Genomic DNA, 25,193 nt, shown 5'->3' on the forward strand with positions numbered 1-25,193 from the left:
TCCTCCTGGGCTTAGCCCACGATGTCCCCCTCGCCGGTCACCTGGGTCAGGACAAGACCTACAGCCGTCTCGTGACCCATTTTTATTGGCCTAAGATGAAAGCAGCGGTAGAGGCCCACTGCAAGTCCTGCCCCACGTGCCAAGCCAGTGGGAAGAGTGGGGGGAAGCGCAAGGCTCCCCTCCAACCCTTCCCGGTCGTCAGTACCCCCTTCGAACGAGTCGGGATCGACATCGTGGGGCCACTGGACCCCCCCACCTCCCAAGGTCACCGTTTCATCTTGGTCCTAGTGGACCACGCCACCCGCTACCCAGAGGCTATTCCCCTACGCACCATTACGGCCCCCGTGGTGGGCCGGGCCCTGATGGGGATCTTCTCCAGGGTGGGTTTCCCCCGCGAGGTCGTGAGCGATCGCGGCACTAATTTTATATCCAGGTATATGACGTCCCTGTGGCAACAATGTGGGGTGTCCTATAAGTTCACCACCCCGTACCATCCCCAAGGGAACGGCCTAGTGGAGAGGTTTAATAGGACTTTGAAAGGGATGATCGCTGGCCTAGAAGAGCCCCTCCGGCGTAAGTGGGACGTCCTGCTCCCCTGCCTCTTGTTCGCTTACCGGGAGGTCCCCCAGAAGTCCTTAGGGTTCAGCCCGTTTGAATTACTCTATGGGCACCCCGTCCGAGGTCCCCTCAGTTTAGTTAAGGAAGGGTGGGAGGCAGCACCCCAGACCACCCCCCGAGATGTGTTCCAATATGTCCTGGCCCTCCGGAACCAGACCAGGAGGTTCCGAGAACTGGCCGAGGCCAACCTGGAGGCGAGTCAAGAAGAAATGAAGCGCTGGTACGACCAGAATGCTACTCTGGTCGAGTTCCAGCCGGGCCAGCAGGTGTGGGTCATGGCCCCCGTGAAGCCTGGCGCTCTCCAGGACCGATGGACTGGGCCCTACAAAGTGGTCGAGAGGAAGAGCCAAGTCACCTACTTGGTGGACGTCCAGTCGCCTCGGGATCCCCTCCGGGTCCTGCACGTGAACCGCCTCAAGCCTCACTTCCAGCGGACAGAACTGAGCCTCCTGCTGGCCACCGATGACGGGGCCGAAGATGAGTCGGATCCCCTCCCGGACCTCCTGTGTGTCAAGGAGCAGGATGGCTCCGTGGAAGGAGTGAACCTCTCCCCAGCCCTCACTGCCCAGCAACAGGCGGACTGCCGCCAGCTCCTAAGACAATTTTCTGACCTCTTCTCCCTGACCCCCCGGGTCACCAACTGGTGTGTTCATGATGTGGACACCGGGGACAGCCCGCCGGTGAGACACCGAGCCTACCGGGTTCCTGACCGGGTCCGGTCCTGCATTCAAGCGGAAGTCTCGAAGATGTTGACCCTGGGGGTGATCGAGCCCTCTGACAGTCCCTGGGCCAGCCCCGTGGTCCTGGTCCCGAAGGCAGCGGCCCCCGGTGTCGCCCCCGAGCTCCGATTCTGCGTGGACTACCGGGGGCTCAATGACGTTACCCGAGCCGATGCCCACCCCATTCCACGAGCCGACGAACTCATTGACCGACTAGGGGCAGCCCGGTTCCTCAGCACATTCGACCTCACCTGCGGATACTGGCAGATTGCGCTCACCGAAGGGGCCAAAGAGCGGTCCGCTTTCTCCACCCCCGATGGGCACTACCGCTTCCGCGTAATGCCCTTCGGGATGAAAAATGCCCCGGCCACTTTCCAGCGACTGGTGAATAGGGTCCTGGCCGGGCTAGAACAGTTCAGCGCGGCATACCTGGACGACATCGCTGTCTTCAGTTCAGAGTGGAGTGAGCACCTCCAGCACCTCCGAAGGGTGCTAATCGCCCTGCGCCAGGCAGGCCTCACAGTAAAAGCCAGCAAATGCCAGATCGGGCAAGGATCCGTGGTCTACTTGGGGCACCAGGTCGGGAGTGGCCAGGTCGCCCCTCTACAGCCAAAGATCGACGCCATCCTGGCCTGGGAACCACCCATCACCCAGACGGAGGTCCGAGCCTTTCTGGGACTCACGGGCTACTACCGAAGATTCATTCGGGGGTATGGCAGCCTTGTCGGCCCTCTCACAGAACTCACGTCTAAAAAACAGCCAAAAAAAGTGCAGTGGACGGCTGCCTGCCAGGAAGCTTTCGATGCCCTAAAAAGGGCCATGTGTACTGCCCCCGTCCTCCAGGCTCCCGACTACGCCAAGGAGTTCGTAGTCCAGACCGATGCCTCCGAGCATGGCATTGGGGCCGTCCTGTCCCAAGTAAATGACCAAGGCCTAGACCAGCCCGTCGCCTTCCTCAGTCGGCGGCTGTTGCCCCGAGAACAAAGATGGAGCACCATAGAGCGCGAAGCCTTTGCCGTGGTCTGGGCACTCAAAAAGCTACGACCCTACCTGTTTGGCACCCATTTCAGAGTCCAAACTGACCATCGGCCCTTACGTTGGCTCATGCAGATGCGAGGAGAAAACCCCAAGCTACTGCGGTGGTCAATCTCCCTCCAGGGGATGGATTTCACCGTGGAACATCGCCCTGGTACGGACCACGCCAATGCTGACGGCCTCTCCCGGTTCTTCCGCCTCAGCGAAGAGAACCCCCCAAGCTGATGGGCAGTTCTCTCCGGCTTTCAGCTGGGGGGGACGCGTGTTGGACCCGGCCTCGTAGAATGGCCCTCCGTGCCCCGCACCACCGAAACCTGGTACCTACAGCCCGAGCACCCGGCCCAGCCGAACCTCCCCACCAGGACACACGCACCGACCCGGACATCCCCGTCCCTGGCCTCTCTCCTTTCGGCCACCCCGGGCCCGCGTGCCCACTTCATGCACCAAGATGGCCGCCCGGCCCCAGCGCGACCCGGGCCTAGAGGCGCCACTCCGGCTGGAGGACATCACGCTTCCAGGGGATGAGAGAGGGAGGAGCAGTTTCTATCGCACCTCTGAACTCCCCCGGGACGATGGGTTTCGATCGGCCCTCCGGCCCCCCTGAGGGCTGGCTCCACGCCTGCTGGGTGTCTGGGACTCCTCCCGACCCGGCCCTGAAAGGATCAAAAGACAATAGCAGGAAATCCCGACAAGCGACCCCCAGGTGACAAGACCCCTGCCTGCACAGACTCCGGACATCAAAGAGGGGTCGAACTATAACAAGGGGTGCTCGGGGGCTGTCCGGCAGATTCGACGCTGGAACAACGAGAGCCTGCTGACGTGGTCGCGGCTCCTGGAACTGGAACTCACCTGAGCCCTGCTGAGTGACTCGCGGCTCCCTGAAGATCGTAAGACCTCCGAACTTGTACCTGAGCCCTGCTGAGTGACTCGCGGCTCCCTGAAGATCGTAAGACCTCCGAACTTGTACCTGAGCCCTGCTGAGTGACTCGCGGCTCCCTGAAGATCGTAAGACCTCCGAACTTGTACCTGAGCCCTGCTGAGTGACTCGCGGCTCCCTGAAGATCGTAAGACCTCCGAACTTGTACCTGAGCCCTGCTGAGTGACTCGCGGCTCCCCCAGACTCTCACGGTCCCGCCGGACCCCAACTCCGACCACGTATTCCCCAGCTCGAGGATTGTGAGCTGTGCGCCGGATACGTCCCTGCTTTGAACCGTTACCAGAGACAGTCCCGCTACCCCCTACCTTTCCGAGACTCTTGAGCCCGTGCTCACCTTGTACATATTTGCAGTGATACCTGTTTGATAAAGCCTGTTCTGAGAATACCCAGTGTGGTCTCTCTGTGTCGTGTGGTGCCAGAAGTACGATCCTAGTTGCGAGATTCCTCCCCCTGGGGAATCTCCCGCCAGTGCCCGGCTACGATACTTTGAGGGTGGGTCTCAGGGTAGTCAGGACCCCTTTCCGGGCTCCTCTGAGGTCGCCGTCTAACATGTAGACAGAAACGCCCATCTACGACAGGTTTCAGCTGTGCATCCGGCAGCGGTGAAACCTAATGGTAGGAGGCCATGAGACATGGACAATGGGCAAAACAACGCCAATAGAGCAGTGTAAGTCTACAAGAGAAATGACTACAAGGACAACAGACTATGAACTAAGTTTGTACTTAGAAATTTGTTATAAACAAAGAGTATAATAGAAACAACAGGGGAATTGGCCGTCGGATTGATACTTTTGGACTGCTATATTTAGCATGAGAAGCAGAGCAGGGGTTATATCTGCGTGGGCTTGTGTATATAAAATAGGGCCGGATTGTGGCAAAGACCGAGATGTTATGGTAAACTAGAAAAACTGTCTCTGGCCACAGAAAAATAAAGTATAGTGAAAATTGTGCTTTTAGATGGAACATTCCAGTATGCTTGTCAAGCTTGGATGTGGAAAACGGATTGGGAAGAAATAAGGAGCTCATTGCGCTCCCTGGGAAAGAGTGTTTGACGGACAACTTATGTGGACATCAGAAGGAAGTGGGTTATTGTAGGTCTGCCCAGGCTACTTATGGCAATAAATAGGGGTCCAAAGCTTTTCTTTTTTGTTTTATATGCCAGTATGCATATTGAAATAAAGAACAGAACACAACAAAGAGAGGAAAATGATAAATTGGTAAAAAATCACTGAGAGTTCATTGCGCCCTCTAGAGGAATACTTTGACGTGTATCATAGATCAACGTCATGCTGAGGCTCTGTCAATGGGGTGGCAGTGATTGAGGAATATGGGTCCGAACATAGGGGGCCATTATGATGTCATGCGGATCGCCACCGCCCAGCCGGCGGTGGCGATCCACAAGCCATCACATCACAATTTACCCCCTGCCATATTACTATGGCGGGGGTACCGCAGCAGACGCAAAGTCCGTCTGCCGCTTTTCCACCTGTCGGATTGCCAGCTGGGCGGAAAAGGCCCACAATATGGTGGCGGTGCCTTGCAGGCACTGCCATCCATATTAGTATGCCTGCGGTGGGTATGCCTTTCCATGGCGGAGACTCCGCCATGGAAAGGCATACGGTAAATTACTTTGCGGGCTCCTGGGGGGTGGGTAGGTGGCTGCACTTTTATAGGGTACCTATGGTACCCCCCTTCATTGCCACGCACAAGGTGACAGGCACCGCGCGGTGCCTGTCACGTTGTGCCTGTCACGTTGTGTCTGTCAATGCACTGCATGTAAATTCAACATTGCGGCGGGTGGTGCTTACAGTGGGGATGCTACCGCCAGGGTGGCGGTCGCACCCTAATTGACCTAGCGAGACCGACCGCCAGACGGACAAAGTCTGCCTGCCATCGTAGTGGGGCCCATAGTTTGGTATTTAGTTGATAACTGATAGCCAAGAAATGTTGTCATTAAGTCCTTTATCAATGGTTTGTAGGCATACATCCATCGTTGATCCTTCTGAAAGAGTACGTATTTTGTACCCATTTTGTCTTCCAGTGTCTCCAGTACCACCCATTCGAGATCATTCTCTGTGTGGTTGGCTGACAGGTAGTGGCTACTCATCTTCGCTGTGATTTTTCGGCATCTGATATTGCTCCGATGGTCACCTATGCATATTTTTATTTTTCTGCATGTCATGTTTATATATCTGAGTTGGCAGGGGCACGTGATTATATAGATCACATGCGTGAAGTTCCAGTTTGTATATCTCCTCAGAGTCCAATGTAGGGTATCGCTTTTGTTTAGGTGGCATGCAGTGCTGGATCCGCACGGGTAGTGGCCCACGACCAGTTGTTAACCCAAAGTAGATAGCACAGTGGGGGCCTGGTTTGATACCATATGTGGGCGGGTATGATCCTGTATGTTCCTGTTCCTTTTGTGGGTGAATCGTGCTTTGGGCCAGTCTAGGTTGTTTGATGTTTGGATGTTCCATCGCTTATTGATGGCTTTCTTGATGTAGTTTGAGGCTGAGCAATAAGTGGTGACACACATGAGAATGTGGTCATCCTTTGTTATTCATGATGGTTCTAAGAAGCTTTCCTGATTTTGGTTCCTGGTTCGTTTGCCACATTTGTCAAAGATCTGTAGACGCTATTTTCCCTCCGTGTTTTTTATTGGTAAGGCCTGATGCCTGTTTTTAATAGTCTGTGATGCTGCTGCAGTTCCCACGTATACTAAGGAGTTGACTATGCAGAAGATTCTCTCTCAGGGGCTGTGGATGGATACTGTCAAATGGAAGTAGACTGTTCTTGGCTGTTGGTTTATAGTAAATTTAGTTTTAAGGGTCACGTCTTCCGCAAAAATGGTGACATCAAGGAAATTCTGTGATGCATGGGAACCTTGGATGGTTGTCATGGGTGTTTAGCTATTCAAGGAGTTCTGGTATTGTATCTGATTCTCCTTTCCAAATAATCAGGATGCCGTCTATGTATCTTTTCCAAAGTGAAATCCTCTGTCTGTATGGACTGGATATGTCCAACATTTGAGAATCTGCGAAGGAGCTGACGTAAAGACCTGCCAGGCTCTGGGCAAAGGTGCTCCCATTGAAGTCCCATGGGTTTCAAGATATAGTAGGCCCTCAAACTCGAAATGTTTTCATTTTGATCAATTCTACAGCACTCTAACACAATATGTCAGGGGGTGTTAATTTGCCACTCTTTCTTGAATATAATTTCTGTGGTAGTATATAATGTTGCATCTTGTGGTAGACTTGTGTACAGACTTTCATTGTCAAGCCCACCCAGCAGATTATTGTTTGGGTCATATTCCTTGTCTTTTAGATAACTTAGAAGATCTTTGGTGTCCTTCAGATAGGTCAGGGTCCGTTGAACTGACTGTTGGTCATAAAAAGAAATCAGCAAATTGTAAAAGTGGTTCTAAAATAGACCCAATGCCTGAGACGATGGGGTGTCTCAGTGGTGGTATCCTGTTTTTGTGCTTTGTAGGAAAAGAATAAAAGTATGGTATTCTTGCACTTTTTGTTAGTAAAAATTCTGCTTCCTTTGGTGATCTCCTGTAGTTGGTTTCTGCTTCTTCATCTACTAAATTTGCAATTACTCTATTAAGTCTCGGTGTGGGGTCCTCAGTTAAGGGTCTTTAATACCTGATGTCAGAAAGTACATTGTTTTTGGTAATCAAGTAGCATTGGCGCCTCTAGGTGCAAAGGATTTTAAGACAAAGAGTCCTTCCTTGAATGCGGCAGTCACAGTGCGTGGCTCAGCACTCCCATCCCTGCAAACTCAGCAGTTATCTTCATGGGTGTCTTCAGTAGTTATTTTTTACCGTGGAAGGCCAAGCTGTTCTATGTAGAAATCCAAAGTAAATATTCAAATCGTAATAGTATATCTCAGGAATGGGACCAGCTAGAAAAAGAATTGCACAGATATTTTTAATAGTTAATCAAAATCCAATTCAATGGTGAAATCTGTTCTTTAATAAATGTTAAGGTAAAGTAATTTTTCTAAAGTTATCTTTTTTCTTCTGAAGTTACTGAAGGATAGTTTGCATTGGCTCTGTAGCTTCTCCCAGCCAGTAATTTGCCATGAAAAGGTGTGAAATGTACTACCAGGAACAAAAAATAGACTGTCCTGAATGGACAGAGTTATCTCCTCTGAATATGAAGGGTGGGGCCTGTGGGCAATCTTTTTTGACACTACATTGTCAAACCCTGCTTGAGTGTCAACACCTGCTTGGCGGGACTGCTGAGTTCACATGTAACACTTGGGGCGCACTGGAAATGGGAGAGAACAGAATGACATGACAATTCATGTCGACTACCTGGTTGCCGAAGGACTCCACTTTCTTTCCTACCAGACATCTTTCTCTGGGTTTGGTGCGGGTTCTGTTTTTGCTTCAAACTAGATTTTAATGTAAGGTTTGGGAGGGCAATAGGATTACTTTAGTACACTCTGCACGCTCACATCCCCAACTCTCAGAGCCCACGTTTAGTTTGGCTGAAAACATTTTCCATCTTGAAAATGCCAAAAAATAGGGTAGTGTTTTGGCCCTGGGACCTTTTACCCCATTGGTTAGGGCAGGCCCAGGAGTCATTCCCACCCAGTTGCTAGTGTCAAGCATAAATGTGTACTATCCAGCCACCCACTTCAGAACACTTCCTGGACTTGCAGTAGATCAGAGGAGGACTAGACCTGCTGCCTGTGACCCAAAAGGAGACCTGAAGGATTGGGCCTGCTCCGACTTGTAACAAGGACAAAGAAGTGGATTCCAAGGGTCATTAGACTCATCTCCTGTTCAAGAGACATTTTCCTGGAAGTACCTAGCTGACCAGTGGCAACTGTACCCAGACTAGACCCTGCTGTTAGCCTCTGACTGATACCCTGTGAGTCTCTAGGTACCTCCCCTATGTTTACGGGGTGCTTTAGAAGTGTAATATGATGGTGGATTGGGACTTAAACAACTAAGTCAGAAGGTAAAATATTTTTCCTGAATGAACCTGATTGGTGTATCTGACCCATGCTTCATCATGGTCAACTTTAAATTGTGCTTAGGTCCCAGCATACTGCGACCAGTGACTGTCATTGGTGCTTTATGCTTTTTGATGCGATTTCTCCTGAAAAACGAAAAAATGTATAGCTCCGATTCCCCTTGTTTGATTTTTGTCATTCTGGCGTCATTATGTTTTTTATATTTTATATATTTTTTTCTAATATGGTTTGGGATTTTCATTGTTTTGCATTTTGACTTTATTCCTGTGTTGTTACTGCATAAATAGTTTGCATGTTGCCCCAAGTGAAGCCTGTCTGCTCTGTAGCATATCTACCAAGGAGTTGAGCTTTTGTTAAATTTCATGACTTTTTGGGTTCACATCGACCAGGGTTATGATTATTCCTTGAGGTGCACCACTCCACTCTACTTCACCCCACTCTAGACACTCCACTCTACAACACTCCATGCCACTCCATTCTACATCAGTCTATTCCATTCTGCACCACTCCACTCTTTGCCACTCCACTTACTTTTAGCCATGCTTAACATCATCCAGGCTTTTGTACAAGACGGCTAAAACACATTGGCAAAGCCTATAGCTGTTGCATTGGCAAGACCTATTGGCTTTGCCAATGCCTGTCATAGCCTATAGTCTCCTCGGACCTACAAATGTAAACCCTTCCACTATAATATATATAGTAGATACCGCCACAATTTGAGACCTTGAGACGTGCAAAATCCCCTCCGATAAATGGTCAGGAGGCGGGCTGTAATATCAAAGAAGGGCCGGCCTTGTCCCATGTTATGCTCAAGCCTTTTGGGACGGCCCTTTCATGGGTTAGGCCTGCGGGAGCACCTTCCTGGGTAGATCCACGGCTGTTGACGAGATGCAAGGAGAGGTTAATTCCTGGCGGATGGCACTGGAAGGGTTCTGGAAAACCTATGGCGCCCGTTGCTGAGTTTTGGTAAGAGTCTTGAGTGCATCAAAGCCCTGACATGGCAATTGTCTCCGCAGACCAAGAGGAGGAAGAGAGATCATGACCTCCATGGACCTGATTTGAAGGCTACTCCAGGGGTGCTGATGAAACCCACAGAAAGGCTTACTATGAGATAGACCACACTGTAAGCAATTTATTGTGGGAGGCATAAAAACTCTGAAATATCGATCCTGTGTGCCTACTTTGACTGGCACTACAGACCATCTAGGACTTTGAGTGATTTGACTGATAACATTTGCTGAAGTACTATCACAGCAGCGTGACTCGTTGTTCCTCATGTCAGGACCTGTGGGATGCTACCAAGATGGTCATCCAAGGGAACCTTATCTCCCACAAAGCCACCGGTTTCCACCTTCATGAGGCAAAGAGTAAAGAACTAGAGCAGAGGTTAAGAGACCAACACACTCAATAGCAAAGAACTTTTCGCCATGGTCAAAGAATTTGCCAAACCCAACACAGAGACAGAAAACCTCATACCCTCCCAAGACCTCTGCAACAACCTCAGCAACTTCTTCCACCACAAGATTAAGGAGATCTACAACAGCTTTAACAAGACCCTCTCACCCCACCCACAACTACAACACCCAACGACACCGGACCCCAGCCGACCCTGCCCAGCTGGACTCTTCTCACTGCTGACAACACCCTCAAGATCGTGAAGAGCATCCACTCCGGAGACCCCTCAGACCCCTGCCTGCAACACATCTTCAACAAAGTCAGCACCTCCATCGCCTCCGAAATCTGCCGCACCATCAACTGCTCCATCAACTCCCCCACCTGCCTGGAAGACTGGAAACACACCGTGATCAACCCCTTGCTAAATAAACCCTCTGCCGACCCAAAGGACCTCAAGAACTTCAGACCCATCTCTCTGCTCCCCTTCCCGGCCAAGGTCTTTGAGAAGGCCATCAACGCCCAACTTTCCGAGTTCATCGAAGTGAACCACATCCTGGACTTCTCTCAATCCGGCTTCCGAAGCAACCACAGCACAGACAGCCCTCCTCGCCGCCATAGACGACGTACGCACCCTCCTCGACCGAGCCGAAACTGCAGCCCTCATCCTTCTGGACCTCTCGGTCGCCTTCAACACCATTTCTCACCACACCGTATGCACAAGACTTCACAACGCTGGCATCCAGGACAAAGCCCTGGAATGGATCCTCTCCTTCCTCACCGGCTGAACACAGAGAGTCAGACTACCACTGTTCCAGTCTGAACCTACAGAGACCAGCTGCAGAGTACCACAGGGCTCCTCCCTGAGCCCCACTCTCTTCAAGGAAGGGATGAAGGCTGTCGCCACCTGGATGAATGGGAGCTGCCTCACGCTAAAGTCAGAGAAGACCAACGTCCTCATCCTGTGCTCCACACCCTATGCCTGGGACAACTCCTGGTGGCCCGCAGATCTTGTGTCCGCCCCCACACCCACAGACCATGCACGAAACCTTGGCATCATCCTGGACTCCTTGCTCACCATGAACCGCCAGATCAATGCCGTCTCATCATCCTGATTCAACATGCTACGCCTGCTCTGAAAGATCTTCAAGTGGATCCCCACCGAATCCAGAAAGATGGTCACCCACGCACTCATCAGCAGCAGACTCAACTACGGCAATGCACTCTGCGTTGGCATCACCCAGAATCTCCTCAAGAAACTGCAGAACATTCAGAATGCCTCCTCTAGACTCAATATCCCCCTCTGCAGCCACATCACTGGCCACCTGAGAGTACTCCACTCGCTCCCAGTCAACAAAAGAATCAACTTCTAGCTCCTCACACACGCCTACAAAGCTCTGCACATTGCGGGACCTGCGCACCTCAACCCCCGCCTCGCATTCCACGCACCTACCAGAGACCTCCGCTCCACCCAACTGGCCGCCGTCCCACATATCCACAAGACCACAGCAGGAGGAAGATCCTTCTCCTACCTCGCAGCAAGGACCTGGAACACCCTGCCTCTCCAACTCAGGCAATCACTGTCACTGCCTCAATTCAGGAAAGACCTCAAGACCTGGCTCTTCGACTGAACCACAGTGCCTTTCAATGGATCAGCATTCTCTTCCACCTCAGCACCTTGAGATCATTACGTGTGAGTAGTCGCGCTTTACAAGTCACCTGATTGATTGATTGACCTTAAATCTCTGCTTGAATATACAGCTTCTTGGTGTGTATATTGTAGAGAACTCAAGCTGGCCATAAGTGAATTAGAACCAGTATTTCTTGGCGAAACAGCCCATAAATTGCTGTTTACAAACCATCGATATTACGCTAGAGGAGACAAAGATTGTTCATTGGCCTATAACTTAAACGCCTAAACATCACGTAGTATTATTTAACCGATAATACATTTTTCTGGGAAACTGATGACATCTCCAAAAGAAGTTGCCCAAAATTTCCATACTTTTTATTCTGACCTATGCAGATGAGAAAAAACTTCAGAACAGATATGGACTGACTGCTTGAGGGATGTTGTTAACTTCACTTGAACAAGACTGCTGATGCCCTCAGTGAACATAGTATTCCCTACATAGTCAAGTGAGCCATAAAAGATCATAGTAATAAGGCGTCTGGACCAGACTGCTTTACGGACACCTCTTTTTTAGCTTTTAAAGATCTATTTCACAAACTTCTAGCTAAAGTTTGCAGCCATTTTATAGATTAATTCAGAGTCATTCATACTGTGACAGATTAAGAAACAATTTGTTATATTGAAAACTAATAAGGACCCCCGAATTGTTCTTCTTACTGCCCTATAGCTCTGCTTAACACTGAAGTAAAACTTTACAGCAGAATCCTCACACAACATCTTGAAGATCTTTGGCTCCTTTTTTGATTCTGCCGGGCTAGTTAGGCTCCATTAAAAACAGACAGGCTCTGGACAATGTCCATTTGGCCTAGTCATGATAGTAGTTGTGAATAGATCACAATCTCAAATGCTCCTTCTCTTGCTCAACGCGTAGAAGGCATTTGATAGGAGTGTTTTGAACTTTCCTATTCCTACTCATTCACATAATAAACTCAGGCCAACATATTACCTCTTGCATACAGCAGCGTCACTCCCTATACCAGCAGCCAAAACAAATGAAAAATAAAACGATAATAAACACTTGTTTATTATCGTTTTATTTTGGCTGCCGGAGCCGAGGCTTGGGGGCGGGGCCAGAGAGGACAGGCTGGTGGAGGAGTGTTTGCACTGTAATCAGTGTGCATGATGGTTTGGCCGGCCATCTCAGGATGGCCAAACAGTCATGCGCACTGAAGCTCTCTCCAACCCCAGCTGCGTTGCTGGGTTGGAAAGAGCAGGCACAGGCTCCCAGTCTACCTGGGAGCACAAGTCCATGGCACTCAGGCCAATCCTGATGCTGCTTTCATGCAGCTTCAGGATTGGTCACAAGGGTTTCTGGCTGGGAGCTTGTGCCTGCAGTGCACAGAGCCAGATCGGAGCCAGATCGGAGCGTGGATGCAGGTAAGTTATTTTTTTATATTTTGTTATCTGTCCCTGGTTCCCCCCAAACACCACCCCCACTTTGCCCCGATACCAGCCACTACTTATATACAGGCAAATATCAGTAACCCTAGTACTAAATTCAAGATTATTTATTTATTTTATTTATAAAGTTTTGTATAGCGCGAACATGACCCTGGCGGGTATCAAAGCGCTTCTGAGTTTTAAACCCCATCCCTAGCTCTCTCTAGAGGCACCTAGTATGGTGTTCGATGATGTACAGATGGGGTGTTTTACTTAAAAATTAGCACTTTTTGTGGGTGATGTTATTTGTTTTATAAGGCAACCACAACATTCCCTTCTTCATCTCATCGCAGAATGTAAACGTTTGTAGAGGCTCGGGATTTCCCATCAGTTACTCAAAAGCTATCAATCTTCCCAACCCCATTGACACAATGTGGGAGGCTGTCTTGACCCGAGGATTTAAGATATCATCCCCTCCACTACAATTCCTAGGGATAAAAATCACTGCCACTCAATGCCAATCTGCTCCCATTGCTGGATAGTTTTGGAGATCTTGTGGTTTGGTCGCATAGTGACTACAAAAAGGAATCTCCCCCACCCACTGTTACTGTATGTATGTCAGACGCTTCCACTTGTGCTCTCCCTAACCACTGTAAAAATCATTAGTTAACAGTTTTTACCTGGAGTAACAAGGCACATAGAATATACAAGAAAACCTTATTCACATCTATACATGAAGGAGGTTTATCCTTCCCACATCTAGCGACTTGTGTTCCTGAACAAAACTACTCCCTTTATTGGGCATTCTACATGATGATTCTGGAGCAGTTGGTCCAAATAGAAGAACACTGCACAATTCTACTATTGCATTTCCCTGCATGGCTATCCGCTAGGATACACATTAGGGAAAGCCTGTTGTTGCCAACCACGTTTACAGTAAGACACTTGGCAGCAACAATGAGGCATGGTAAGGGGATGTCATTTCAATGCACCTGCGCTCGTGTTTTTAACAACCAGGACTTACCACCAGGTTTACAGGACAGCGGTTTCAGAGACTAGTTAATAGCTTCAATGGCAACACTGGCTGATTTATATGAGACAGATCAAACTGGAACCCAAGCAATATGTCATCGAGCTTTTCAGCTTACTAGAAGTGACACATTTTAATATATCCTGCTTACACACTGGGCCCAGCAGCAGAAATAGACGATAGCAGGGCTACGTGACCCTACTCTGATCAAAACATTCTTAAGGAACAGTTTGACCAAAAGAGGAATTTCCATCTTAACAGATTGTTGAACTCCTGTCACCTAGCATCAGAGCATTCCTATGTCTCTGCTTGGGAGGTCGAACTAGGAACTCAAATATTTGACGACTGCTGGGCACACATCTTTTCTGCAAAATCATCCATCTGTATACAACACAAAGAAAATAGTTACAAGATCATTCTGTGGTGGTATCTTACCCCAGCTAGACTCCATGCAGTGTTTGGCTCCCAGGAGCTATCCTGGCAGGGGTGTGGGGAATGGGGTACAGTGGTTCAAATGTGGTGGTACTGTGACCGGGTTCAGATCCTCTGAACGGAAATACTGCAACAAATTAAACTAATAACTGCCATTGACTTACCAAGAACCCCTTTAGTATTGCTTTTGGCTTACACAGGTGAAGATGTTGAATACTTACTGACCACTCACATGGGTAAACCTCTTACGCATTTACCATGTGTGCAAACAACCAAATCCACCCCCCTTAAGCGTGGTGGTGCAAGATTTGCCACATGTATTCCATCAATTTTGGTATCTGAGAAGATACCAGATTTGAGAAGATTTGGATTCCACTTTAGAAAATTCATCAAAAAGGTGGGTAAGCCCAGATGCGGATCTGGCCACGTGTCCATCGAGGCTTTGTATGCCTATACCTTTGCCTTTGTCGAGCGAAGGTCATGACCCCCGAAATATTCAAGAGAAGTTCAGGTCACATGTATAGTTGTCCTTTTAAATGGTTGTGTAAACTGCAATGCGCTAATAACTAATGCAACAAATTACCGTGATATGATTGACAAAGGAAATTTCTCATAATTACCCTTTTGCTCCCTCAGGTTCTCTCCTTATTACGCTATCATATGCTAATCATTTCCTGATGTGTTTTTATTTTTGGAATTTATACTCTTGTCCAGTTTTGTATCCTGCACCCTACAAAACTCTTTACACTAAAGATTTGGGCAAAAAGTTATTGAAGAGTATGAGACAAGAATGTTGAACTTAGTTGTTGATTTCTTATGTAAGACCTTACAGTGGGGTGTTGTCAGTGACAAACAAATGAGGTGAAGAAGATCTGTAATGCAGGAATCAAGAGTGAGTGGAATGAAGTAGATTCAAGGCACATTTAGTCCTAAAATCCATCTCTAGTAAGATGTCTTCTTTGGGAGGAAAATTGAGAGCAGCTACATGGTGGGATGTAGAATGCAGGGGTATTTGCAGCTTTAAAGTTGTATTAAAGATGAGTGGAGCACGTTGAAAGTGCGACATCAAGGGCTTTGAACATTAATAATGCTAGCCTCCAGTCTTACCATAAAATGACAACTCTCCATGGTGTAGTGGCAGGGAGAATCTAAATTTTAGTAACGACACATAGAGGCTGGCATTATCCCACCCTCTTCTCCCGTATTGGTTAATAAAAACTAAATAAATGTAAAAAAAGTTTAAGAGAAAAAATAAATTGGGTAAAGGAGATATTGGTTTTGATTATTGGTTGTCTTGTGTTCTTAGAAGGGCAGGAGATGTGATGGAGGAATTCAGAATGAAGAAAAGAAGGAACTGAGAACCTGCTCAGCGAAGTGTGGAAAATGGAGTGCTAACAAAAGAAGAGGATGTAAGTCTTAGGACATTCAAAGAGCAAGAATGTTGGAAAGTAGGATTGTTATGCAGCCAGAGGAACACTTCTAATTCCACGGTTGCTATGATGTAATGTTTTAACCTTTAAAGTGTTGTGCAGGGAGTAGCAATAAAGAGTTATGCATAAAGGTAGCTTATGTGTCCTTAATGAAATATATATTCTCTTGTCTCTAAGCGTTGGACAGTTGTCATTCTGTCCTTCTTTCTGACTGTCACGCCCCCTCTCTCTCCTTTGTGTTCCAAAATGTTGGCTGTTATGAAAGATTTGGGTACTGTAGCAGTTCTTTGACTTACAGTGGAGTCAGGTATAAGGTTTAAATAGACTGTTTTCTGTTATGCCCTTAGGACATTTGTGGGTGGGCTCGTGAAGAGGACTTAAGACTGGAATCTGCATGGCACACACCTGCATCACCAATTCTTGCTGCAGGCAGATGGAGGTCCATGCTCAGGTGGCCATTCCAAACATGCCATCCTTGTGTCATTCACCCTTTGCGCCGCATTGGTGGGATCAGCATCAGATGGTGTTGGGAGAATGAAGGAGCATGTAGAGATTTTATTAAATGGCTGGCACTGAGGCATAAAGTATAAGGACCATTGCTTTGTGTCCTGTCAGTGGAGTATGCAGGTACTGTGTTCCATCACACATGGAAAAGAGTATGATGCAGAGAAAAGTCAACACTACTGCAGCTCCCACTACAGGTCATCAAATGCCTCTACCAGAATTTCCAGATCACCAACATTAAGCCTGACATAGCATTATTGTATGCATAAGCTGCAAAGCCTGATTAAGTGCTGCCCCCACACTTTGCCAGAGAAAAAGGTTTGCAGGGAATGGAAGATGAAGTCTGGCTGCTGTTGCCAGAATTCTTCCTGTAAAATCGGGTCGAGTTTTCCTCACTCAGAAAAATTGGCTATGAAAACATTAAACCAGTCGTGATTGGGCACAGCAGAATTCCACATAGCAATTCCCCTTCGTCCAACAAATAATCAGGGCTCTAGAAAGAGCTCTTGCAACTGCTGTGCTTTACTGTAGACAATGTCCATAACACTGGTAGTATGCATATGCAGTGACTCAGACTATTGTGTGATCAGACTACTGTGCTGGGTGCGCTATCGTACATCAGGCACCTCTTCAGAATTGTTCCCACCCTATCTCGCCCAGCTCACTCTTGGCTGAATTTTACGCCCGGGTCTCATGCATGAAGGCCTCTTTTGACTGTTGGGGGCAGATTCAGTGGGCTTGAATTTACATCTGCCGGTGAACCGCACTTCAATTGGCTGGTCTGATATGAATATCCAATCTATATTCGGTGGGCGGGGTTGGTAGACAGATCCTACCTCGTCCTTTCTAGGAAGCTCCTGGGGATCCCTATGTGTCCAGGGCACACATAGCCTTTGCATAGAATGCACTTGTGAACAAATATTTTCCTCTGGGATATTTGATGTTGGTGTGTTGATTTTTTGTGTAGGGTCGGGATGTGGGGAGTGGGTTCCAGTTCCTTTATTGTTATTTGTTGCTGGATTAATGGCTGATTAATTGATCAGTTTAAGGAGGTGTAATAGAGAGTATGCAGTAAGGGTTGATGAGCATGACATTTGTTGAGTAGAGTGGGTACTGGAGGATGTACTGGGGTGGGAGTAGGAGGAGCCTGTCCCCAACATGGCCGCGCGGAGCTGATGCTCCATGGTGAACCCTCTATCCAGCTTCCTGAGCGGCGTCCCACCACACTGTTATCCCACCCAAACTAACGATTCCTCTATTGGAATGCAAGCGGATACCCGGAAGCTTAATTTTGCCCATTGTCAGACCTTGCCTCGCTGAGAAACGAGCTGCGTCGTCCTTACCATTGTATATGCCATGATGGTACCCGGGGAGCTGTGAGACCGCGCCCGGTGCCGAAAATAATGTTCTGCGTTGCCGCCGACCTCCACTCTTCAATTCTCCATTCAACAAACATTCTTGGGACTCTAGTGGCCTCTCATGAGACGAGGTGAAAGCTGAGAGACACAAGCGTGGATGGTTTGAAAGTCGAAGGCAAGGTGCAACCATCAGAAGGCAGTGGGAGACGGCCCTACGATACTGGCAGCTGACACCGACTGGAGGGATTGGGGATCCGGAGAGGACCTCGCCCACCATTTTAGGAAATGAGGAGCGATTTAACAGCGGTGAGTGGGGGGTACCGCGAGATACCTGGACGGCCCATAGCAAGCTCCGGAGGTGGACTGGGCATTCCCCTGTAAGCAAAGGGCCCGTCTCCATCACAGGAGAAATAATGATCCCCGGCCGCGCCTGACTCCAACATGGCACCCATGTTGCTGTAGCTACGGGAGGGACAGTGTCGACCCATTCCAGCTGGTGACCTACCCCCTGGACCACCACAGAGTCTCTGGATCGCCCAAAGACACAATCCTGGGAGCTGGCTTGTTTCCAACAACAAGGGGCATGAGCATCACACTGCGCCTGACCCAAAGATGGCTGCCACTGATCCCATCTCGTGAAGGGGGCAGCCTTGTGGCTGAATCCAATCGTCCCCACAGGGTCCTGGGCCACCGATCCTCTGGGAAAGGAGCTAAAAGGTGTGACTGGGAGGTTCTGGAACCACTGGAGGAACACTGAGATCACACAGGAGTCAGGGACTGCATCTATGCCACACTGACCTTTTTGCCAGCTTTGTGTGGCGAGGCCGGAGGCAAGATGGCGCCGTAGCCGCTCTTCGGGCAGTTTCCCTGAACCCTCGCTGGAAGTATTGCTATCAAATGCATATCAACCCTACAGTAAGTCTTAGCTTCTCAGTAACTCTGGGATGGGTGCTGCCAATTGATCTTTGACGATACCCCACGGACTGAAACCCTGAACACTATACACACCACGGAGCCGGATCAACATGGCCCATGCCCGGTGGAACTTTGATGGAACTTTCGAAGGACCTTTGACGATGCCCCCTGGTCGGATACCAAAACTGTTTGTACTCACCTTGGTGCACAAGCAACCTTGGCTGAGGACCGGTGGAGCTGTCATATGCAGCTATAGAGGAGTCTCGCCCTGGTTTCACCCCCTCAGCCATCACCTACCCAGCCGGTCATCTGACATTGTTTTCCTCGTTTCAACGTTGTTTCCTTCCCTCCCCCTCCCCCTCCCTCCGTGATTCTTTGATTTAATTGGTGTAACTATGTAACCTGTAACTCGCTGATCCTCATGTAAAGCGCTCTGATACCTCCGGGTCTAGCCAGCGCTATATAAAAACTTCTCAAATAAATAAATGTACTAGGAGGTTGCTTGTCAATGGTGTTCTGTGAGAAGTTTATGACGAGAAACATGACTGGACTGCGTGCACAGCTTCAGCTGCTGTGTGTCTGTCAAATTCAATGGTCATCCTCCAAGCTCCTCTTCTTATCTTTGTTTAACACTTAAATGGCTAATCATTTGAAATTGATGTCCTCGAATGTAAGGGGACGGAATAACCCTTATAAGGTAAGAAATGTTCTCATCTATGCAGGGAGGCCTATGATAAATGTCTTGATACTTCACGAGACACACCTAGTCATTTGTCAGATGGGTAAGTATACTAGTACACCAGAATCTGAAATTTCATAACTAGTTATGGCCATAATGAAGAGAGCAGATGGGTCTATGTCTCTGGCAACTTCAATGGGCATAAACATTTACTAATAAAAAGTTATGCTCCCAATTTTTATTCTTCTCCTTTTTCGGAGACAAGATTGTTTCATCAAGCACCCAAATGCAATGTCATCAGTGTGTGTATGTGTGTGGGGTGGGGAGACTTTTAATATATTATTAGACATTATTAGACCTTTAATAGGTCTCGCAACACTCCTCATCAGGGTAGTCGCTCTAGCTTGAAAACCCAGTAACCTATGAGATACATTGATTTCATTGACTGCTGGTGGTCATTACATCTGAATTGTCATAACTATTCATATTATTTCTTGGTTCACGATGCACATTCCAGAATAGTTTACATTCTGGTCTCCTCACAAAGTTCCAGATAAATTTCTCTCTGTAATATCCTCGTTCTAATCCCTCTCCTGTTGCTGTTAATATGATATTCCCATTGCATTACCCCCTGTCAGATGTTGGAGGGTTAAGGGAGAGGCCCTGTTAGGGCAAGACAGGCCATTTATTCCACTGATAATTTTTCTGGTAGGCTGGAGCCTTTGGAGTCTGGTTTTGAATGCCCAGGGCCACTGTTGGTGCCTCTGTCATTTACCCAGCTCTCAGAGATTAATTGCAGCATGCACTGGGAGGCTTCAAGAGAGAGAGGGAAAGAGAGAAAGGGAGTGGGAAGGTAGAGAGAAAGCAATCAGAGAGGGAGAAGACGAGAAAGTAAATGAATGAGTGGAACTAGAGAGATGGAGTAAGGAATGAAGAGTGGGGCTGTTTTGAGCATTTTTGCCAGGGCTGCTTTTGGCCCTATGAGATACTGCATTTAGATACCAATTGCAGGATAAGAAAAATAATTTATTTTAGGTGAAAGGGGCTCTTTTGCTGGTGTTGCACTTTTTGGGAGCCATTTAAAGTCTACTTGCATGGTATTTGTATTGCTGGGGAATAGGGAGTTCTCAGATCCCCCAGGTTAATGTGGTCTTTAAAGAGCTAGAAGATAAGTATGTTTCCACAGGAGATAAAACCTTGTTGCATTTGATTATGTATAATTTAGAAACATTTCTTAAGACAGCAGACCCGGAAACTAGTTTTATGCAAGGTTGCTGCTAGGTCATATGATGAGGTGATCGTGTTGCTGGATGAAAGAAAAAGCCGACACAACATCTTTTGACAATATAGCATAAAGTTCAATAATGCACATGGAAAGTCAGACAGCTCCGTAGAACTGGAATCTGAGCTTCAACTTAAAATAGGCAGCCAGTTTCTTTTATACATTTTTGAGTGTAAATAGATCATATATTTTCATATTCAATTTTGCATCTGCTTAAGAACAACATTATATCAAAAGTCTACTTTCTGCAAAAAAGCTGATCACGTGTTTTTAAAATGCTATACACCACCGCTTCTGCTATCGGTTGTCCTTGGCTTGTGTCTTTGAAGCCTAGCAATGATGTACTCCCTGCATATCTAGTGCCCTACAAAGTCTAATCTCCCACCTATTCAGGGGCGTAACACAGGACCCCGCATCCCCCGCAGTGCGGGGGCCCCTAAGCTCCAGGGGGCCCCCTCAGCACTGCACTTCAGCCGAGGAGCTCCTGAAAGAGTCTGTAGGGGGCCCCTCCAAATACCTTGCAGGGGGCCCCCCTCAATTATCGTTATGCCACTGCACCTATTCTGTGCCTCTGTGCTACCATATCTACATATTTTCCTAGAGACGTGTTCTCGCAATGCAAGCATGTAATGTTTCATTCCTGCTATGTCTAATTATATTTCTCTATTTTACTGAAGCTCGTCTCTACTTCCCTCCCACTTGGACCTGACTCCATTTTGTGCTGATTTTGTATTCTACTATTGCATATAACTTTGGCCTGCATTTCTTGATTGATCCGTACATCTGCACACAACTTTCTGCCGATGCCTGCATTGTCATGAGTGGACCTTCTGCATTTTCTACATTTATTATAACATTCCCCCGTTTAGTTGATTTTTCAACTGCTTCCTCACCTTCCCTTTTGCAAGCATCAATGTGTATACATTCGCCTCAATGTCTTGCATTTTATTGACTAACCGATTAGTAAACACCCCTCCTAAATTCTGACTAACCATTTTACAACATCCTATCACTATCTGAAGGACACAGAGCATCAAAAGCAGTATCACAAGGACAGGCAACAAGGCCTCAAATAGTCCTGACATCCAGGATGGTACCCAAGTGAACCACCCTGCAAGGCATTCGTTGGGGGCACCTCCCTCGTCCACCATCCTCTTTTGCAAAGTATGTAGAGCTTGTATGGCCTCAGTGAATGTCCTGTTGTTGGCTTTATTGGCTGGTATATATGTGCAACAGGTAGTTTGAATCTTGCCACATACTCCTCCTTCCATAGCCGTCATTAAGTCTAACACATATGTATGCTACATAATTATTACTGTCTTGGCTCGCAGATCTTCCTTGATCAGATTGAAGCTGTCTTCAGTGGTGTTTATGGCCTTCATTAACTCCCAGCTGGTTATCTGAAGCCAACGCTCAGTTGCTTTTGCTTGAATGAACGGAAGTATGCTTCCAATGAAGATTTGGGCGTCATTGGTCAGCCTGTACTCTTGCGGGACATCTTCCCAGGCTGTAGTACCATAATACTCTGCAACTCTCTTCCGCCAATGATGGTGTAGCAAGGTCATTGGATGGATTATGGGATGGTCTTGCAGTTCAGAAATGTTGACTTCCCGAATCACCAGTGAGTAAGTGTGCACACTGACCAAAGAGCAAAGTCCTTGCCATCTGATAGAAATCTATTAGGCTGGAGGTCCCTCATTGCACGTCAGAGTTGTGCCTTGTGATTTTCCAATTGATGTTCTTCCCTACAGTGACCATTCCATTTCATCTGAAGTACAAAGAAAAGAGAATGGGGTTTCTACCTGCTCGAAGAGTTGTAGGTGTTTCTACCCAAGTTATTCTATATATATTCTCATCCCACACTGTTTGACACCTTTGTTGTATACTATTGTCAGTCTGGTTCCCATTCGATAGAGATAGGGCCCTGCACCCAAATGTAGCACCATGGTGCCAATGACCATGAACTTGTGTAGAGTGATACATTTACTCGGTAATATGGTCTTTCCTGACAATCATGGGGCCGGGTGTAGCTGATTAATTCTTGCAGAAAAGCATAGGACAGTATGTCCCTAAAAAACTCCCTGCAGCAACATTTTAGCTCTCCAAGCTTTATCCTTGTACCTCATAATCCCCTCTTAGCTATTGTATCTAACGTCACTACTAGCTCTTTGCGAGCTGCTAGGTCATTCATTACATCTGCTAACTCTTTCTTATATTGCGTAGTGTTGACTAGGAATTTTCCGTATTTGACTTGCAGTGGTTGCATCTGCGCTTGTATTCTACAAAGGAGAAGATGTAACAGACACATGGCAATAGTTGGCGGTACCTCCTTAGACGAGTGTAACCTATCTGAGTCTGTGGCATGTGGAATCAAAGAACCAACGAAACAAGAAGTATTAGCAGTCTGCATACCTATCGCCGTCATTTGTTGATACCACATATTATCTAATAAACTAGCATGAATACTATGAGATATATTTTTCTGTTCAGGTACTAATCTCTGCAAGCACGTAATACTAGTGCATAATCCCATACATAAAGTAAAATACCATTTCAGTGTGGTCGCCAGCATAAGAAGACACAGTGGCGTCACTAGGGTTGGTGTCACCCGGTGCGGGTAACTCATGGTGTCACCCCCTCACGACTTACCGCATGGACCTCCTCCGCTCCGAGTCCGCCAGTGGACACAGTTGGCAAATAACGGGACCATACAGAATCCTTAGTAACGTTTGTAAATGTAGGTCCTATATTTACAAAATGTGCCTGTTAACAACAGTGTGATAATGACTCATTAATCAGGTTGTACAGTGGGCTACCTGCTAGTCAACAGTTTATTGGAATTTATAATATCATAGGTATGGTACTTTGTACTGGTGTGGTGTTCCCACTATCCAGCAACACGACATATCAGTGGTCGAAGTGGGGGAAAAAAGTAGGGGAACTGTGGGCAGAGAATCAGAGGGCCGGAATAACCCAAGGATTGGATCAGTGGGCGGAGCCAGAGGTGTGGCCAGAATGCGCAAGCATCCCAATATTTTGTATTTGTTTGCTTTCACTGCCCAGTTTTATCAACCAATGGATACACATGATTATTTAAGGTTATAATGAGTTATTGACAGTAAAATGTATTCACAAAGTGGGATATGCTTCTAATCACAGAATGTCCCCAAATACGATAAAATGTGGAAGCACAAGCCATTTGTCTCCGAGCCATGGAGTTTCTGTCATCAGCACTTCTCCTATTTCCAAAACAGCAGTTCAAACATGAATGGCTAAAAATCCTAGTTTGCAAATGTTTTCTAAATAATAATGGCTCTGCCATATTTGCCTCATAATGCAAGATCTGCAGCATGATCTGACCATTTAAACTAATAAATTGTTTGTAGCTCAAACGTATCAAAAGTTAATAAAAAATGTGACTTGTGTTGCTGCGGAGTAGATGACAGTTAATAGCTCACTGTTCTATGTTAGGATTTTAACTTATAAACTGCAAGTAACAAAAGGATCTCTCTGACAAAAGCAGTAGCCCACTGGCCTATTTACATTATGTGCACTTTGTGATCTGCATGGTACATGTTCTTTGCCGCAGGTACATTAACCCTCTGAGCTACTTTTCCATGAGTCAAATCTTCCATTAGACAAAATTCCGATCTCTCTCTAAGAAGAACATTATTCACCAGAGTCATCATGACATTTTTATTGTTACCGAAAATTGCTAGAGGCCAGGAATGAGGCAGCAAGCGCTTTTAAAACCATAATATACTTGCAAAAATTATGCCTCCACCTAAAGTCAGCACCTGGTGCGGTCACACCGGTTGCACCGCCCTAGAGTTGGCCCTTCTCAAGGGTCCTGTGATCTCAGTGACAGGGTCACTGTTGTTCTAGGGTGTACTGCTTCATAGGCCTGCCCGCAAGACTGGAGGTGAATTTCAGTATGGATAGTGGTGGACAAGCCTTGAAGGTTAACCTACACTTGTCATGCTAGGGTCCACCTGCTGGTGCTACGACACCGGGGCTTCTAATGTCTTGCTAAGCCTTCTAAGGTGTAGCATGGGATTGTGCTCTCTCAGGAGAGTGGTCTGGTGGACTGGTCATTAAGGCTGAACCTGGTTCCCCAGTTCCAAATTTAGCAGCTCTGGCCATAGTGCCACATCCTCTCCCCCACTGAACACCATACTGCCCCACTGAGAAAAACTCAGACTGCCTTCAACTACAACCCAATTGTCTCCAGATATAAACACCTGGATGCGGCTCAATTTAAATTGCGCATTGGGCAAGAGCAATATGTGGCCTACAAAAAAAAGTGACAGCATCCTGGAAAAAGCAAACAATCATAGGGAATGCAAAATTTTGCAAACCATGTGAAATGTAAGCAGGAACAACATGGTTACCTTAACGCTTTTACACTCACTGTTCAGAAATCAGTGAGTGCTTTTGCCTGAAAAGTTAAGGATATGACAACAGGGCCCTGAATGGACCCATTTCAATGGCCATTGCTTATATCCTTACAAAACGTAAGCAGTATGGTAAAAAAAAAGACAACATCTGAGGAACTTCGATTTCCGATCGTGATCGAATCGACCCGCCATTTTGTGCTCCACCGCCATTTTGTGTTGCCATCACTCAGGCAGCACGGCGAACAAACTCTATGCTGCTTTTTCTGCAGCTTCGTGTTGAAATAGCCCTTCTGCCTCTATTTGCAAAGCTGGTGTTAGGACTGGCCGAGTACACTAATCCCTGTCTGGTTTTTCTAATCCCCGTCTCAACTATCTGTTGGTTCACACTATTCTTTTCTGACTT

General features: G+C 47.4%; 1 long non-coding RNA gene across 2 annotated transcripts in view; it reads left to right on the forward strand.

Moving 5' to 3' along the window:
* The window catches only part of LOC146861193 (uncharacterized), a 41,921-nt gene extending 26,133 nt beyond the window's left edge, over positions 1-15,788 (forward strand). Inside the window, exon 4 of one of the 2 annotated variants that reach the window (XR_014978923.1) lies at positions 15,532-15,788. This is a non-coding gene — a long non-coding RNA (uncharacterized LOC146861193). The remainder of the gene's footprint in view (positions 1-15,531) is intronic. The other variant, XR_014978922.1, reaches the window with a different exon arrangement.
* Positions 15,789-25,193: the final 9,405 nt, after the last annotated feature.

This window comes from Triturus cristatus, chromosome 3_1 (assembly GCF_964204655.1).
Source record: "Triturus cristatus chromosome 3_1, aTriCri1.1, whole genome shotgun sequence".
Lineage (NCBI taxonomy): Eukaryota > Metazoa > Chordata > Amphibia > Caudata > Salamandridae > Triturus > Triturus cristatus.